This window comes from Photinus pyralis, unplaced genomic scaffold, assembly GCF_008802855.1.
Source record: "Photinus pyralis isolate 1611_PpyrPB1 unplaced genomic scaffold, Ppyr1.3 Ppyr1.4_LG3b, whole genome shotgun sequence".
In the NCBI taxonomy this organism is placed as follows: domain Eukaryota; kingdom Metazoa; phylum Arthropoda; class Insecta; order Coleoptera; family Lampyridae; genus Photinus; species Photinus pyralis.
Window position 1 is genome coordinate 7196041 of NW_022170510.1, and position 19880 is coordinate 7215920.

Below are 19880 nucleotides of genomic sequence, written 5' to 3' on the forward strand. Positions count from 1 at the left end.
GCTCGCTAGAACAATTCTCTGCTCGTTTTCAACCTCTGATCGCAAACAACGTAACAGGTTCTTAAGTCTTATCTCCAATGGTGACTCACTATTACGGTCACTTTTTTGTACACTCTGATTATCATCTAACTCAGCTTCAACATTACGACATGAATTATATGTCGACCTATGCCAAATTCTTAACAACTCTTGTGGCAGGCACGACTCCATCAGTGGAAACAAAACAGCAGCGTATTTATCAGAACTGATGCCCAGAGTGGCAAGCGCTCTTAACTGTGTCTCTATCTGATCATATAATTTAGTCAAATCCATTTTTTGACGCGAATCATTACATTTTAGAACTAGTCTTAGCAACTCGTGCACGTAGAACTCTATTTGCAAATCTCGCCCAAAACTACTTTTCATACACTCAATAATTTTATCGTAGTTTTCGCCAAGACTTGGTAAACTCTCTACTATCTGACGCGCACGACTGCCTGGAACTGTAGCTTGTATCAAGTACTCGATTTTGTCGCAGTTTCCTATCCCACTATCGCTGTGTATTTTTTTAAACTGAGACCAAAACCCTACCCACTCTCTTATGTTTCCATCATATTGTTTAAATTGCATTCGAGGTAGTTTAAATTTGTCCTTACCTGGTGTAAGGTCAATATTTACATTACCCTCGCTGCCATCTCTAATAACTGGTCCTACTGCAGGCTTCAACAGACACCTCTTCATTCTTAACTTAAGTTCTGTAAACCGTTTCAAGTAGACCTCTCGTTCATCCATAACTGGTCTTACTGCAGGCTTCAACAGACACTTCTCGATTCGTAACTTAAGCTCTGTAAACCGTTTGAAGTAGACCTCTCGTTCATCCATTTCTATCAACAACGCGTCCTCCTCCACGTCTTCTTCAAGCATTATGTCATAGATCCCATTATCACAGGCATTTAAACTGTCCCACTTGGTCTGTAAGCACTTCCAAAATAGTTCAACATTGCTACTCACCAAAGGAACTTGTATTAAATGTCCGTCTAACTCATTTGCGATCTTCATAAAGGACGCGCGGAGAACTCTCTGATTTTTCCTTTTTGATTTCAGGTTGTCAACCATTTTTACCTCTGTTTACTTTTCGTACGTACACTTATTCTTTTGCAACTGTATTTACACGCAATGTCCAGTCACGGTCGCCAAAAAATGTTGTATCCCGCCGAAGATCAAATTCACCGTTTCGATTCTGGTCGGGAAAATATTGCGTTGCCAATACTTGCACACGTTGAATAAGTGTTAGTAAACACAAGGAAAACTTGCTAGTAATAGAACAACCAACGAATTATTGAAAAACCTTACAACTTTATTTCGAATGACTTTTTATTATTTTTCTTACATTTGCTTCATTGACATTCGCCTACTCCTCTCAAAAATATTAGCTGTGTTGTGACAGGCACAGTAGCTGAGTGGTATGCGAGCTATTCATTGCCGAGTATCGGGTATTGTTTGGTTGCCGGTGGAAAACATTTTAAATAACTTAACGCCTTTACATTGTCGTATGGCCCATCTTAAAAAAACACCCTGTATGTACTTGTCTCCTTTTCGCAATGCTCTTGCAACCTTATACACTACTCATACATAAAATAAATTATTATTATTATTAATCTCAGACGTGTGCGCTTGAGGTGACAGGACGTGAATTCTTTGCTCTCTTAAAAAGTGTGCTTTTCTGTGGCTAACCAGACGTTGTACGTACCTAATTATTGTGACTTAAGATATTAAAATCTAAAAAGTACAGTTCCTAAAATGCAGTGCAATCAGTGTGAAGAAGCAATGTTTAATTCGGAAATAATATGTCAAGGTTGTAACAACAATTACCATTTTAGCTGTTCCATATCGGAGAAGACGTATCGCGCAAAATCGAGAACGGCAAAACTTGCTTGGCGTTGTATACAATACCGCGATAAAGCTAATAATCAACTTGCTACACCAGACATTGAATCCAGTTCAGATACAAAGGGGGAATTTTTTGAAACTGTCGAACCCATTAATCCTACGGAAACTCATATACTGAAGCAGCTCGTGCAATCGATTAAATCGTTATCAGAAAAATTCGACGGTATTAATTTATCCATAAATGCACTACGGGAGGAAAACAAGAGTCTAAGAGAAGAGGTTAGGTCGTTGCGTCAAACAACACAAGGGAAGGAAACGCAGATCGAAATTTTGTCAGCGAGAGTGAATTCTCTGGAACAACACAAACGGAGAAAATTCATCGAAATTCACGGCATAAACACTGATGAACAAATAACAGCAGAAGAAAAATTCAAAGTCATCACCGAAAAAATCGGTTGCCAAAATATCGAAATTAAACGTGTAAATGAAGTTTCCTTAACCCACACAAACTTTTTGCTCATTAAATTAAAACACGAAGAAGACAAACCTATCGTTTTAAAAAAAGGTCGCGAATGGTACCGTTCATTGTCGGTTAATGAAAAAAAATTAAACAACATTAATAGACTGTATTTTAATGAAAATTTAACCCCCGAAAACCGAGTAATTTACCGTGAAACGCGTAAAAGGGCTATTATACTTAAATACAAGTTTGTTTGGGTAAAAAATGGAAAAATTTTTGCAAGGAAGGACGAATCTGACAACTGACTGTGTTGATAAAATGTTTAGCGGATGTCAACAAATGTTTAATCTAAAGACGACCTATGCGTACTTTTATGTTGATTACCTACAATGAACTTTCTCGATAAATCAGTCATTATCAAGCCTTTGTAACCTATCACAGATAAATTACGTTTCATTTTTTAATAGATTTTATTTTACTTTACGTCATTTAAAAATTATACAATAGATATTGTCCAATCAATGCCTTTTAAAATTGCATATTAATTATAATTTATGATATAAAACCAATAAAAATTGAATTGTACCAGTTCTGAACGTTTGTAAATAATTATTTGTATGTTATATCCATTAAGAGGTGCTAGTTGGCAATTTAATTATTTTATGCAAAATTATGATGTACCTAATTATAATTACAATTTCGAAATATAGTTCTGTTTTCAGTTCATCTCAAGAGCCACAAGAAATAAAGTCAAGAAAGAAGAATAATTTTAAATAATGTAAATGTAAATTTTGGAACCGGCTGACAAGTCTCAGACTTAGCTGGACCACAAGTTGTATATTTTTTGTAAATAAACCATTCATTCAAATAAGCATGGTTTAATAAGTAAACATTAGAACGGGCTTTTAGGGCAGGAAGGAGTGTCGAAACGGCTTGCTACGAATTAACCCAAGTGATTAAATAAAATGGATAATGCGGGTTATTTTGTTGTAGGATTGAAAGCGTTTGATGCGGTATCTCTTGAATTCTTAATTAAAAAGCTAGAAACAATGGGTATATATGAAAAGGTGTCTAAATGGTTTAAATCATACGTACCAAAAGAAAAATTTCAGTCAAATATAATTGGATTATTACGATATGGAAATGGGAGTACCACAAGGAACAGTTTTAGGTCTGCTACTTTTCTTATTATTTACACATGATCTTCAGCACATCAGTCACGGTTTTGTTATAATACTATTGTGATCATGTTTCAGTATTAATTTCGTCTAAGTGTGAAGAAAATATAATTAATGAAATAGATTGTATATTAAATGAAATGAACAATTGGTATAATAAGCAAAAAACGGTGAGCAACAGACTAAACATTTCTGAAAATTGCCAACTAATTTGGAAAAAAATTCCAGTAACATCATTAAATTTCTTGGATTAGGAATGGATAAAGAATTTACATGGAAGTCACATTGTGTCACTGTGGCAAAAAAAACTATCAAAATCATATTTTGCAGTTTACCAAGCAAAATTTTGCTTATCTAGACCAGTACTCATCAAAGTATACTATTATAGATGCCTGTGAAGTTGGCCTGGATAAAATAGCCCGGCAGCATCGCACCATGCTAGATCGTTAGTGCTTTGTTAGTGCTCGTTAGTACCTCACAAGTTAACATAAGGGCTCAAACCGTTTTCTCAAAATAGAAATTTTTTTTGTTCGGGTCAACTTCACGTTTGCCCGGACAATGACTCCAATTTGCATCAAATTTTGTAAATCGTTAGTGCTTGGTCAGTGCTTGTTGGTGCTTCATAATTTAACGTTAGGACCCGAACAGTTTTCTCAGAATAAATTTTTTATTGATTCGAGTCAACTTCACGTTTGCCCGGACAATGACTCCAATTTGCATCAAATTTTGTAAAGCGTTAGTGCTTGGTCAGTGCTTGTTGGTGCTTCATAATTTAACGTTAGGACCCGAACAGTTTTCTCAGAATAAATTTTTTATTGATTGGAGCCAACTTCACGTTTTCCCGGACAATCACTCCAATTTGCATCAAATTTTATAAATCGTTAGTGCTTCGTTAGTGCTTTAGAATTCAACGTTAGAACCCAAACCGCTTTCTTAAAATACATTTTCCTGTTGGGGACAAACTTCATTTTTGACGTAGCTCTTTTCACATTGACATGCAGCGCGATTCATCTATACGTACCATCACCGTTCCGTTACCGCACCGTCAACGAAACGTAAAATATTCTCGTTTACCAATTTTGACGGTCCGGACGGTGACGTAACTGTGTAGTCTATAGCTACTATATATACCACAACTGACTCGTCCACCATTTTGGAGCCCACTGACAATTGACGCTTGCAAAACACGTGCTTCTCATGACAGTAAGTTACCTTGGCAACATAACACAACATAACAATCAAACAACACAGCGTTATATCTGACAGACTGTCAGTGGGCTCCAAAATGGCGGACGAGTCTGCTTTCTTAATCAAGTGCTGTAGTGTAGCCTGAATATGTCTATAGCCTTAGACTAGGAAAGAGAGAGGACAGGTAATACTTTCAATAAAACTGTGACTATTTGTCACCAAGGCTTGCCTGCCAGTGTCGTAACATACAAACAGCATTGATGGGCGATAAACATTATTCCTTTTATAGGACGAAGACGAATGTAAATAAAATTTATTAAAACAGTAGTAGAATTAATTATTTTGCTAAATGTAAGAGTTGAGAATTATATATTCAAAATAATTTAAAATGGGCCAATAGAAAGCCTTTAGAACGACGCGGTACACTCCGTGCTCCGAGAAAGTTCCATTAAGTGATTTCAAATGATGAAAACTATTAACAACATATTTTGCTACATATCATGTAAGACAAGTACTGAATAAAAACGCAAAACGTAAAAATTATTAAAAAGACGGTTTGCTCTAAAATTTACCAAACAAATTTTTGCCTTTGAAACGAAATTCTGGCGCTATGGCATTGGACTGCAAGACAGTAGACCGCAAAGGGAATAGACCGCAGACATAGGCCGTGGTCATTAGGACGCAGACATTGAGACGCGGACAACGGGACGCGGACATTAGGCCGCAGACATTAGAACGCAAGCATCATGTAGATCACCATACAAAGCAGAGATTAGGTCGCAGGTAGGACAATAAAAGGTATAACTAAAGTAAACCAATGTTATTATACTTATTTCATCTGTGTATGCGCTACAACGTCTAGTCCTAGCCTAGGATCTGTGTCCTAATGTCCGCGCCCCATCAGTGTCTGCGTCCCAATGTCTGCGTCCTAATGTCTGCGTCCTAATGTCCGCGTCCTAATGCCTGTGCCCTAATGTCTGCGTCCTTCACTTTTGTGTACCTACATAGTAATAAGTTGGTTAGTCTGCTCAAAAACAGTTATTCTTTTTTAAAAATTTTTCTCTAATTACTACATGTAACTTGTTAAAAAAACCATCATTCGTTAAGAAGTTATACCTTATTAGAGAAAAATTTTAAAAAAGAAACACCGTCAAGTAATGAATAGTACATATCATTAATCTGTAAAAAAAACAGCTTCATTCATTCAACCGTAACCGAGTTAGGAAAGTAGAAAGTTCGTGCAAAACGACCAATTGCAAAACCAAAAATTATTTTTTACGGAGTTATCAAATGTTCGCAATTTGTACAGTCAAGGATACCACAGAGCGTTAACAGTTAAATCTGAAATGTCAATTTCAAAACAAATAAATGTTTTTTATGCTCGGCAACGGGAGTTGGCACTGATCAGGCCACTTTGACTACTGCCACAACACTTTTCATTAATGGAGATAGACTCTTAGATTGTTTCAATTCTAATTACATTTGTATTTGCTTCTGTTGTTTTATATCGATATGTAATTAAGTATGTACACATTAGCTATTTATGTTAGGTAAACTGGAATTCTATATTTGGAGCATAAAATAGACTATAATTTCACTAATTCCTGAAATTATTACCTATATTTTGCTCTTCACATTAACTATTTGAGTTTTGCATCTTTATGTCTTTCTTGTATTTGGATACAAATGTCAATTTGTAATGTCTTAATTTATTTAATCGTACGATATATTATGTATAGGTACAATTTTATTTATTGGAAAGGTACTGCTTGAGCAAAAGTGAAATGGGCCCAAACAAAAAACATTTATTTTCAAACTATAACTCCTAACGTTGAATTATGAAGCACCAACAGGCACTGACCAAGCACTAACTACACTACACTAACTTACAAAATTTGATGCAAATTGGAGTCATTGTCCGGGAAAGCGTGAAGTTAGCTCAAACAAATAAAAAAGTATTCTGAGAAAACGGTTTGAGTCCTAACGTTGAATTATGAAGCACTAATACGCACTCACAAAGCACTAACGATCTACAAAATTTGAGGCAAATTGGAGTCATTGTCCGGGCAAACGTGAAGTTGACCAGAACAAAAAAGAAATTTTTTTTTTTGAGAAAACGGTTTGAGCCCTTACGTTAACTTATAAGGCACTAATAAGCACTAACAAAGCACTAACGATCTACAAAATTTGATGCAAATTGGAGTCATTGTCCGGGCAAACGTGAAGTTCACCCGAACAAAAAAAAAATTTATTTTGAGAAAACGGTTTGAGCCCTTATGTTAACTTATGAGGCACTAACGAGCACTAACAAAGCACTAACGATCTAGCATGATGCGATGCTGCCGGGCTATTTTATCCAGGGAAACTTCACAGACATCTATTATAGCATGGTATACTCCCACCTTGCCTACAATTTATCAAAAAAGAATAATATTCCATATATCTAGAGAAACATGTCAGAGTATGTGTCTCTCTGAAACGTTTTAAAAGATTTAGAGCTTTAACAAGTTTTTATCCGTATCTAATTAGTTTGCTTTTAATTATGTAACTGGCGTGTTCCGCATCCACTTTTGGGTTTTAGGAACACATAAAATGATTTGACTTTACTATAAGGAACCTTGGTCCAAAATACATAAATTCTAGTTAACAGTAGTTTTAAGAACGAACGAATAAAGCGTCCAAATACCTACCTACTTGTCCCAAAAAAATGTGCTTATTGTACGTTTTTGTTCATTGGATTGTATTAGCATTAAGCGTGTTGGTATTTTGATGCACTTCAAACAAAGGATTTCAATAGGTCAGTCTCAATTTCCCAAATCATAAATACGGAGCACTACCCTTCAAGTATAAATTCAGTAAAATGTATTTACTATTATTGAAAGTGTACGTATAAATTCTGACTTTGTGATTGCGTTAGTCACAGTCAATTTAAAATCGAATAATTTCAATGTTCCCGTGGACAAAATGATTTACGTGACAGATTTTCCTACAAATGCGGATAAATGAATACCTGCGAACGAAATACAGTGCGTGGTCCAAACATTACCTACACAAATACATTTCCATTTCCTTATTTCGTAAAATTATTATTGCTTTTAATTCTTCTTTCACTGATGCAGGATAATAAATAAGCAATTTGAGTTAAGGCATCAGTATAGGATATAAAGTATGAGGAATTCAATTTCACGAACTGAACTAAATTCAGTATTGTATAAAAGTCTCATATTTCAGCCGGTATGTTGCTTAAAACGCTTTGGAATACACAAATTGGACAATAATAAAAGTGGAAGTATGATACAAAAACTTATATAAATAAGTAATCAAATTGTTTACATAGTCTGCTATAGGTACAACATGGAATCGTACCTATTTTATATATTGTTTCTAAAGGGTGCATAAGTGCCACTCCTACAACAGCACCGATTAAAATACAAAGTCGCTACATCCAACTTACTACCGCGAACAAAAGCAAACTAACTGAAGCAAAGGAAAATAGCACTCAACAAAAGACACCAAAACCACAAATATTCATATATATGTAGTTAAAAGAGTAATAGCTGTGCCCTAGTAACAGAAGAAGAAACGTACTACACTAAAACCCTTCTCAACGATACTGTTAAAATTAATGCACGCAATGCAAATAGGCATAGAAAACTAACAGACATCTAAAAGACGAAAACATCATTCATCATACGTATCAAATTAAAGAGGAACCAGAATACTGAATAGTTATACGACACCCCTCCACCATTCTACTGCATAAAATGTGATTTTCCTTGTGATTCAAAAACTAGTCAAAACCAATCAATACACCCGCTACATGTGCAGCATGTGGTGACAACCAAAGAGTAACCATACTCTGTGGTGACAACCGAACCCTCTTACTGGCCAACTAACCCTAGACAACTCACTGACCTCCTGCACTTATATACAACACGTGGAATCACAAGAAATAACTGTATAACAACGATCTCGCATCCAGTTATAAGAAACCTCAGTACTACGGTCATTCAAAAATTACCCCTACCTAAACTAACCTCGAAGAACACTGACTGGACTTCCTTCGAACATACACCACGACTATACCACTATACACATTCGCCAGCTAATATCAGAAAAACGTCAAGCTAAACGGATCTGGCAAAGGTAACGGCATATTACGGACTAAATCATGTACGTACAAAATAATACCTTTGAACACTACATTACCAAACTGTCTCGTTCAGGTCTCTTTGTTGCTCGTCCAGTACGGTTTGACCGTATACCCACATAAAAATAATCAGTGAATGTTGTGGAGCCGCAACTTCGGTAGAGGGTTAGTTTTACTGTTATATGATGAAGATATATGTTTCTTGTATCTCAAATAAATCGGGTTAACCTTTTTTCCGTACAGAGCAATGAGAAACACGTCTCCAGCTTCGGCAATGCCTTTTTTGTAGACCTTATCAAGACACATATTTTTTGTAATTGATATTTTTCACATTGGTGCTTACTTTTAGAGAAAAATGAAATTTAGAAAAATAACTTTTCAATTCAAAACTTCTCAAAAACAGAGGAACTCACAAAAAAATTGTAATGAACTTTTTTGTAGGGTTTTTTAAGCCATTTTGGCCAGTGTATGCGAACAAAATTTAAAAAAATGTTTTCAAGCTGTTATGATTCTTAAAATTTTGACACCCTCAACAACCTTGAAGATAGTTAAGGATCAACACCAAAATAGGACGTTTTCGATTCCCCATACCACTCTATATGCACCCCAAATATAAGTTATAAGATTGAGAAAGTCTGATGTAATGCAATACCAGCATATGATTGATTAATGAATAAATAAAATAGAAACTAAAAAACGCAATATATCTGTGATAAAACTGACATATGGAAAACAAATCTCTGCTATTTTTAGTTTTCCCATGTAACTTATTTAATGACGTTCCCTCGTATTACTTAAAACTTACTGAAGTCCTTTAACTGCAAAACGCTTCCTTTTTTAATAGTACATTTGATCAAACAAAAAACTATTAATAACATGAAATCTGTTGACACATTTGGCGTTGTACATGAGGGATTTTCCCTGCTTCATAATTATAGGGATTTGGATGAATTATTTTAGATAGCAAAAATGGAGCTGTTAATACGTATAGTCGAAAACCATCATGCATTTCGATCATTTTGTTATTTTAATGTCGGATTCCAAATGCACTTGCAGATGGACTCGGAGGGTGCGTCGAGAAAAACTAATGGCTAGCGTATGCCATTTATATCGCAAAAATGTAATAGCGATCGGTGTTCCAATTCGAAACCGCTTTAAATATCGGAATTTTCATGAATAGTCCCAAATGGTGATATGCGAATCTATCGACAACCTATCGCAGTTGGTTGTCGACCACCAGAAGGTGTCCCGTTGTGAAAACAGGCAGTATATGTATAATGTAATATTTCCCATGCTTGGCAGAGCGCATGAAATACTGAAACGGGATGCGGTGATGCGGCAATGCGCACCATCAGGTGCCGGTTGAAAGTTACAATTGCGATGTGCTTACACTACTGATGTTCACTAAATGCAACACGCGGACTTGCTTGGGATATTGAATCTACAAAATATTCCGGTAGGCAAGCACCGTTTGTATCTTTTTCGAATTCTCTTACGTAACAACATCCCAACCCACTTTATAAACAAAATTCAAATAGTTTCGCAATCCCATTACTCACCCTTAATGAACTAAATGCAAGCAACTACTATCAGGTAATGCAATCAGCGAATAAAAATTGTGAACCTTTCGGTATTAAATTCAGGAAGAATGTAACGAGCTCATACAATACATTACTATCCTGCTGGCTACCCTTTCAACAACACTTTGCTAATATTACCTAAATTAAAACTTTAGGAAACAAATATGGACTTTCAATTGCCTCACAGCTGCAGGTTTCCTATGTGAAACCCCGCTCCTGTGGGATCCTCCGAATTCGTTATGCTAACATAATGAAATTGCATTATAGCACTATTGCGATGTACCTACCGGCTCTCTTTAGGAACGAAATTGTGAATGAAACATTTATTTACCATATACATTTCAAACGAACTTCCCTGTCAGGTTTGAACATGCTTGCCAGTGCGGCACAAACAAGACGCCTTAAACCCATACTACAATGTTGCTTGAACAATGTGGGAAAACACGCAATGTTACGCATAAAAGAGCTACATTATCATGATTAATTCTTCGGGGATGGTATACCCTCTTAGCCAATAGCTCATGACTCAAGATTCAGTGCACGAGCTCTGTCGCTAATTTACTGCGGATCCAAATTTACTTTTTCAAGGACAAGGGTATGCATTCGAAAAAGGATAGAAAGTTAGCTCCGAGCAAAATGGTCCTTGATTAGAGAGGCCTTGGCTCAACCTCAACGTCATGCGACTCAAAAACGATTGCTTCGAAAAAAAAGCTGGAATCGTTGTTGGAGGTGCAGAAGTTATAATATGTTATGTCTATACCTATTACAGAAGGGGAGTTTTATCCCTACAATTTGAAATTTTGAGAAACCTATAGGTACCTATAAATTTCAACTGTGCATATGCTTCTTTGTAAAGACGGTTACAGGCTAATTCTCCTATAGCAGTTTATGTAGTTCTTAATTTATGAGAACAAATATATATAAATAAGAGCATGGAATAATAAATTTGACAAATCGTAAACATCAAATTTTCGCTTTCCACCCCGTACTAAAATCAAGTTGCTGTGATCGGATTAATTTTTAGTTATATTACAGCAGTTACATCTCTGAAGGTATCTTAAAAAGGAAATTTGAATTGGAGTTGTAGTATTTTAAATTATTAAAATTCGTACGTATATATAATCAGAAAGACCTCTTACCTACCCGAAATACCGAAAAATACACAAAATTTATATTACACTTTTGGTACTCATTCCGAGTTTTTCTAGGCTTTACCAGATCTTTTCATATGTTCTTTGGCTTCCCATATTCGCTTTACTGGCATGTCCTCCTTCATCCTATTCAGATGTCCAAACCATCTTAGCTGTTAATTTTCTATCTTCTGCACAATTGCATCAACTCCCAATTCCGATCTTACGCTGTCATTCCGTATTCTGTCCCTGCGGTTTCTTCCTTTTACACTTTTGAGGTATTTAATTTCCATAGCCTGTATCTTGCGTTTTGGTGCTGTGTCCTGGTTCCTGTACTAATTTCCCTCCGCCGCAGAAAGGTTTTACTTAGCGTATAGTCTGGCAGCACTGCTAATTCTATAATCCACGTCCCCTCTCTTTGGTTTAGCACTCACAGGTATTTACTTTTATACATTTACTTGCTCAATATTTTGTTGGTCCAGTTCTAGACGAGTGATTCTTTCTTCCTTTCTTATCACTATTATCTTTGTTTTCATGTTCCTCTTCGTTAATTCTTTCTTCCATGTTTAAAAGTTTGTTTTTAGGTCATGTTTTGCACTAATGTCGTCTTCAAAAAGACAGTCCGATAGTTCCACCTGTTTATTATACCCCACTGCCACATTTTTAATTTTACCACGCACTGCTTTTAAAATATCGTCCATGATTATTATAAAGAATGCTGGGCTTAGCACTCCCCCTTGTCGTAGACCTCCTTCAAATTTTTCCGTCAGATTTACCTAAATTCGTAAAAAATGTAAATTTCATTCAATCATATGTCCGATTCTTTAAAAGGTAGAGTATTCAATTTTTATAATCAGTTAGATTAAATCATAATACAGATATTGGTATATTGCATTATGTGAAATGTTAATTACATTTTAGATAATTAGAAAAAAAACACTTTTTATTCAATGGGTGTTTCTATTCAATGGTTTAGTGGAGGGCGAAGTTTCAATAGAAAGGATTTGCGTTGATCAAAGGTTTAGTCAGGACGAAATCCACGAAGGATGAAAGCTTAAGATCCGGTATATACAGGATGTTTCACGCAAACCGTTACCTAAACATATTCATACTCCCATTAACAATTTAAATCTGACAATTTGCACACCAACACAGTTTTCCATGATCTATCGAAAGAAAATGTTATCATGATCGTTTCACGATGTGGATAGCAACTTTATGATAACACTCTGTATTTTATTGCATTTTCGAAACCTACATGGAAGTCTACGTTCAAAGGTTTTCAAGTTACCTATTCAAGATTTTTCAAAATTTTCAATGTGTTACTGCTTTCCTTTAGTGCCCTGTACCTATAACTTGAATTTCAAGAAGTCATTCAAAATCAACAATACTGACTTGATGCTACATGAGAATGATTTCAATTTTGATCAACCTTCTACAGGGTGTTTCAAAACTAATGGTCAATTTTAATAACTTCAAACCTAAAAAGTTGATTTTTTCAAAAATTTTTAGATATCCAGTACATCGATCAATTATTACATTCACTATAACTATTCCTATCTGTTATGCTTTCCGTTTTATTTTAGATTTTTTTAAATTCTGACCATTATGCGCAATTTTCTTAGGAGGCCTTGAAATAAGTAAACAGGTTTTGGCCCTTAGCACATTTTCCGTGCATGGATCAGTACTTCCCAAAAGGCCATAGTTACGTGTGCTATGCTTTTCTTTACTAGAGGCTTCTATGATTAAAATTTCAAAGAAATATCTCCATAAATAAGAAAGGTGACGTTGCGCAGTTGGCGCATGCGCACATTTAATTTAGATAGATAGATTTTTATTTATTTATTGAAACACTCAAAACAACAGATACATTGTATCCAAAAACAGTTTTGAGGAATAAAATAACTCTTAAATATACGTATAGAACATTAACACCCAATTTAATACAGAACAGATAATAAAAACTAGGGCATATCGTTTAAAATGAAGTGGCGAAGATCAAATTTCAAACTAAAAAATTTTAGTTAAAACGAATTGAATAACCTTGTGCATCAATTTTGAAAAAATTCCAATATAATAACTGGATCAGTACGTTGTTATAAAACTCCTTTTTCACATTTCCCAAAAGAGTTGGCAATTACGTTCACTATTTCACCTCATCTTTTGTACTGAGAGTATTTCAGGAAATAAGCGGAACTTTTAACGAAGTCTAACTAGAACGGTAGAACATTACGAACGCAAATTAAATTAGTAAGGAAATTTTTCAATTTTGAATCGCAACGCAAAATTTCTATTAAACTATTCGAAACACCTTTTTGTTCTGTGTACAACCTACAAATACATTATGGTAGGATTTTTATTTAAAAAAAAACGGAGTTTTTTTTGCACATTTTTTTCGACAAAACGGTCATTTTGATTTCGTAAAAATTTTGGCAGGGTTCATTAGACAGAAAGGACTGTTAAAAAGGTTTTTTTTTTAATATCTGGTTTGAGGTAGGAAACTGTTCTGTCAAGAATTTGTCACTTGGTTTTCATTTTCACTATGAGGATCTCGTAAATGGTAAGAGAAACAAAGTCGCTTAAGTAGGCAAAGTGATGCAGAATTTTATGCTAATTAATTTTCCGTTTCAAAATTCCTTGTAACTCTACAAATTGCGAAGCCCTGGCTAAAAAACCGAAAAATGTGGTTTTCGATAATGCACTGGCGACCTGGCGTTCATTTATTTTCAAAATATCAAAAAATAATTTTATTAACAAACCTTTGGTGATTTCTCATCTTTTTACATCAATTTTTTATTTCTTATGGATTCCATATTAGATTTTTAGGTCACTAGATAGAAAACCAGTTGCCAAATTTTTGACAGAGCCGCTTCCTAGCTCGATGCAAATATTTAACAAACAAAAACGTTTTTGATAGTCATACATCCTTTTTTTTGCAATGTGCTCGATTTTTCGGGCCACTTAAAAACTGCGGGTTTTCGCTAATCGATAGCTGCTATGGTTTTTATTTGGCCGTTACTCATTTTGTAGTATTGCAGTATCATTAATAATTGTAATTTCTACGCGGACCACCGAGTGGGTTTTGAAAAATTTTTTTGATTGATTTTATTTATTTACAAGGCGTCATATAATTAATAATTGTAATTCCTAATTAGAATTAATTTAATTTTGCCAAAAAAATTTTAGTTTTTTAACTTTGACTTTTTTTTCTTAGTTTATTTGTAATGAAACCTAGCACAATTGTTGTAGGTAATACACAGACAAATAAGGTCTTTCGAATACCTTAATAAAAATTTTAAGTTGTTTTTTGAAAAAAAAAAGTTCGATGCCGTTGCGCACTCCAACTTTTTCAAAAATCCGGCTCATTATTTTTTGTTTCCGTATGCCTAATACATATAAAATATCCAAAATTTAAACGGAATCCGTCGAGCCGTTAACATCGGAAAATTATTGAGTTGTTCTCTTTTTTATAAATGGGTTAAAATATTGTCTTACTTAAAACTCAATATGTGTCATTTATTATTAATAGAGACGAAAAAATGTTATTCTTTGAAAGTTGCTAAAAATCATGTAAAACGTCAACATTTGATGAAATTTTGAGCCAAAATCCCCTAGCTCATGCTAAGAAGCTAAAAATTACAAAATCGGAGATACCGATTACCTACTTAGTATTTCATTTGGAAATTAATCTTGAATTTTTGTTAAAATTATTTTCTGATATCTTTGAAGTTTGAACATAAATGAACGCTATAGCACGTTCTCGGAAATTACATTTTTCGGTGGCCATATCTACGCATTTGTAAATCTACAAGAGATTTTGAAAAGAATATTACTCCGCATAAATTCTGCATAACTTTGACCATTTAAGCAGATTACAGTTTACAAGATATCCATAGTCAAAATGAAAAAAAAACTCTGTACAATAATATTTTTTTTTATTTCTGTAAGATACCATTTTTTGGGTCAAATTTGCCGCCCTAAGGCTCCAGCCTACTCAGCCTGTTGGTAAATTCCACACACACAGGGATATACATAAGATGTCCGAAACGAGTATGATGTGTATTATACGTAAACCCTGACAAACGTATATCCTGCGTATATACATCGGACATTTGCGACATTTCACTTTCGATTGATATCCATAATTTCAGGTGTATGTTTGCAATATAGGGAGGCGGAGACTTGGGGATCATTTTTAATAACTCTCTGATGACTGTGATGAGTATTATTGAAGTTGCTTAAAGTGTAAAATGTTGAGGTCACAGACGCGGTGTGAAACTTTCTTACAGATATAGATTCTTAATTATAATGTATAGATTTTAATAAATAATAATAATAAGCAATAAAGGCATTTGTGTTTCAACGCGATCAAACCAAATTCTCTACTAAACGCTCGTCCGTAGCAAATACGCTCGATTGCAAAAAAATTAGTGATTCATTTTCTTTCTGGAGTTGAAGTCGGAGTACATATATTTCAAATAGGAACAGGAGATTCCGGGCCTATTGCAGTAACCCGTTGACTAGGAAAAGTCTAATTTAGGTAAGAAGAAAACGGATCATTTTCATATTAGCCTCTACTTTAAATTTAAATTATAGAGAGGAAACGTCAAGTTTTGGGAAATTACGCATCTGGCAATTTATTAAAATGAGTAAATTGATTACGTAAAAAACAACAACTTTAATTACTTTTAGATTTGAGAAAGAAGTCAAATGTGACGGGTATTTTGTTCGCGGGTCGAGTGGGTGAATCATTCTAATGAATTATCACAGGGTCTTAATAATTTCGCGGACGGCTGAGGCTCGGAAACGCCTAGAACGTTTTCAGACCGCTCTCTTCTCTGCATTTATCAAGCACGTGGCACATGACACTTCAATAACGTAATTAAATCCGCAAAATGGCCTCACTGTTGAAATATAGCCCAGTTATTATCGTCGCCAGTCAAAACGTTTTCGAAGTTACACTAAAAATTTAATTATCTGTCAAATGATATCTTTCTGTGGCAACTCTGAATGCGGCTTTCAAAGTTTAACCGATATGTTGATATTCCGACAGTAATCCGGTCCCTACTGGGCTGAATTAAATGTGATGTGCAATGATGTTTAAGACATGTTCGCGTTTGACGTTGTTAAGCTCTCCCATAAAATCACTTTGTCCAAGTTCCAACTCGCCGTCATGCATTATCATCGGTTAATTATCGCTCTCGGATCCCGCGGTTCGGCTTTGGCGGAAACACGGACCCTTCCAACCCAGCATATTTAGTGAACTACGTAAATTTTATTACAATATATTTCTTGTTTAACTTAACTCATTAAGATACACTTTCGTACGTGCATTCGTGTTGTCGCGAAACATTATTAATTCGTACCCCCGAGTCTGCGATCTTATTAAGCCAATGAAACAGGGAAAACTCCACCCTCTATTTCCATGTATTTTCAAAGTTTTTCTACACTTCCATTCTATACCTGTTAAAATTTACAGTTTTCAGTGGTAGAATCGTGAGCACTATAAAAGCTGGAAAGTCAGTTAAATGAGATAAAAGTTGCCTAGTTAAGAAGGAATTTATAGGTGTCATTCTTCCCTTCTCAAATTCCATGACTAACCTACATATTGTGGAAGTACACAAGCCTTAATGTTTAAAGGGAGAATGGCGAATAACACAGCATTGGCAAAATTACTTTTATTGGCAATCTTAATGTATTAGCGGTACTAGCTATTAAGGCACACCCAATGTGGGCCAAATGAGACGTCTCGTAACAAGATTATATTGAGAAATTTGTAACTCGTTATAGTTACTCCATCGGAGGGTATAAAGGTAACGTAGCGTGAAACATTCACTTTCAAACCGTGCGAAACATTTCTGTTTTTCCAAATTTGTTTCGAGGTTACTTTGATTGAAATTATCTCAAATTCACTTTCAAGTTACTTGATGATGGGCAAGGTTAGTTACTAATGATTATATAAATGAACGATTATCAAAGCAATATGTGCTAACCTTATAAGCGAATTGCTCCTTTATTGCTATTACCGGAAGTAGACAACCCCATGTCCCTAATACATATTTATTTTTTTAACACAAAGAACTTGAGGTAATGCTGATGTGCTTGATTTTCTGTCGTCTGTCTATGTTCAATCGAGATCTGGGCATCTGGGCCACCTAGAAACTTCGCGTTTTCGCTAATGGATAGCTGCTAAGGTCTGTATTTGCCCGTTACTATATTGAATAAGTAGGTAATTATAGGAAGCCATCTCGCGTTCGACTTAACAAATACATGCGTTCAAGTTGAAACAAATTCCGGGTTTTAGAAGATCCCAGTACTTGTCAACGTTGCCAAACTATTAGTATCAATTCCATTATGCTATTCATTAGCCCTGCAGCCTTACTTTAAATAAACTAATTGGTCGAATTGATATCTTTCAGTCAAATTTAATAACTGCAGAGAAGTGAAAGTTGACCAGATAATAATTTCTATGATTAAAAGAACATACTATCATGGAATAATAATTACTTATTCCATGGTAATGTAATTCTTTTTGTTTTTAAAATTATTTGAAACGGTCAATACAATAACATTCATGGCATCCACGTCTTTACAAATATAAACAAGTATAAATTGTGCACAACTCTTGTGCAGATAAAGCGCATTTTTTCCGACAATCCGTTCTTGCGGTATAAGGGAATATATCCGATCACGATAAGAGTTCGAGAAGGAGGGCTATATATGGTTGGTATCATTCCTTTCGTTGAGACCTTTCATTAGAGTACCATTTAATAAAACTAGTTCCTCTGCAAAAATTCCAGGACTCTAGGACCATTCCCCTACAAGTAGTTCGAAACGGCAGAAGTGGGTCCGGACGGACGCACGGACAAAACGCAAACAATAGCACATTTTTTTTTAATAATTCTTAAAAAAGGCGCTAAAAAGGTTTAGTGTTTTTCAGCTACGTCTACTATCGGGTCAAAAAGTTACACCCCTAAAACAGGTCTCGAGGATCGTTTGGTATTCAGTTGTATCGGATTTTTTAATCCTAAAAGCTGTATAAGTTCGGAGGCCCGCTTGCTGGCAATCGTTTCGGATCCAGTTCGAAACACGGATTTGCTCACGAGGGGCTGGTGTTACTTTCCCAACTTAGCGAAACAAAAAGCGCATTTCGGCTTACGTGACCGCTAAGTATGGTGAAAACAGCAAAAACCCTTAATAATTCCTTAAAAAGTTTGGGGGCGCAAAATTCCTCCACCCAGTAACATTCCTTGTCAATCTGCTTTCAAATAACGATGGGGTCGATATCGCCATTTTTTGTACGTCGACTCATTGCCCCCTCACAAGGTTAAACAGCACTAGATTTCGACATTCCCTGAAAGACCCATCCTTCCCCCGTAGGCCAACGAAAAAAGATGCCAGAAAATGTGCGCAAAGACCAATTAAGCGGACCCTTTCACTGTTATCCCCGTGAACGTATAGATTCGGGTCCGAAAAACCACAGGTAGTTTGGACATGAGCCCTCAAAATATCGAAGAAAGAGAAAAAAATATCTCTATGCTTGCGCGCTATCGCCCTTCAAAGTTAAGGTCATAGAACGCACTTTCCTCTACGCCGCGACGCGAGAGCCACTTAAAGGACGGCACCATTCCCACCCTAAATAACGTCGCGAGTCTGGGCCCAATCGCGCTCACCTGGGTACGTGAATTTTTTAAAATAACCGTTTTTCCCAAAAAAAAGTTTACTTTGTAACTTTTGACATTTTCGTTCTAGTCCAATCAAGATGTACCTACATCCGTGCTTGCAAAGGTCCGGTCGTGCTGATTTTGGTCTTTCCTTGGCCAAACGGTGCTGAGGTGGTATCGCAGCCGGTAAACGCGTGGGTGAATAGTACCGTCCCTGGTGATCGGTGGGAGTCATGGTGCTTGTAGGAGGTCTTAGAGTAGTGAGAGCAACCACCTTATTGCTACAACTTAATTTCAAATAATATATTTCAATTTTATCTTGCGCGCATTCAGAGTATACACACACACTCTACGAGTTCTGTTATCTTTCAAGTGCAGTGCAATAAACAGATAGTGAGTAGGAGGTCAAGTTCGTTCACTGACTGAACCCACATTTTGAACTAAAAATCGTACGTATAAGGAACTGGTTACCTGTTATATGTACATACGCCAAAATACCATAAATTATGTTCCCGTCTGGGAGCGCCCATGACCCAGGACCACATAACATAACAAATGTAAACAATCAATTCCCCCCTGAAAATTACGGATTTACATTTAGTATCCCAGGTGTCCCGAGACACCCTACCTTCCAACCGCAAAATCACTATAATCCTCAACC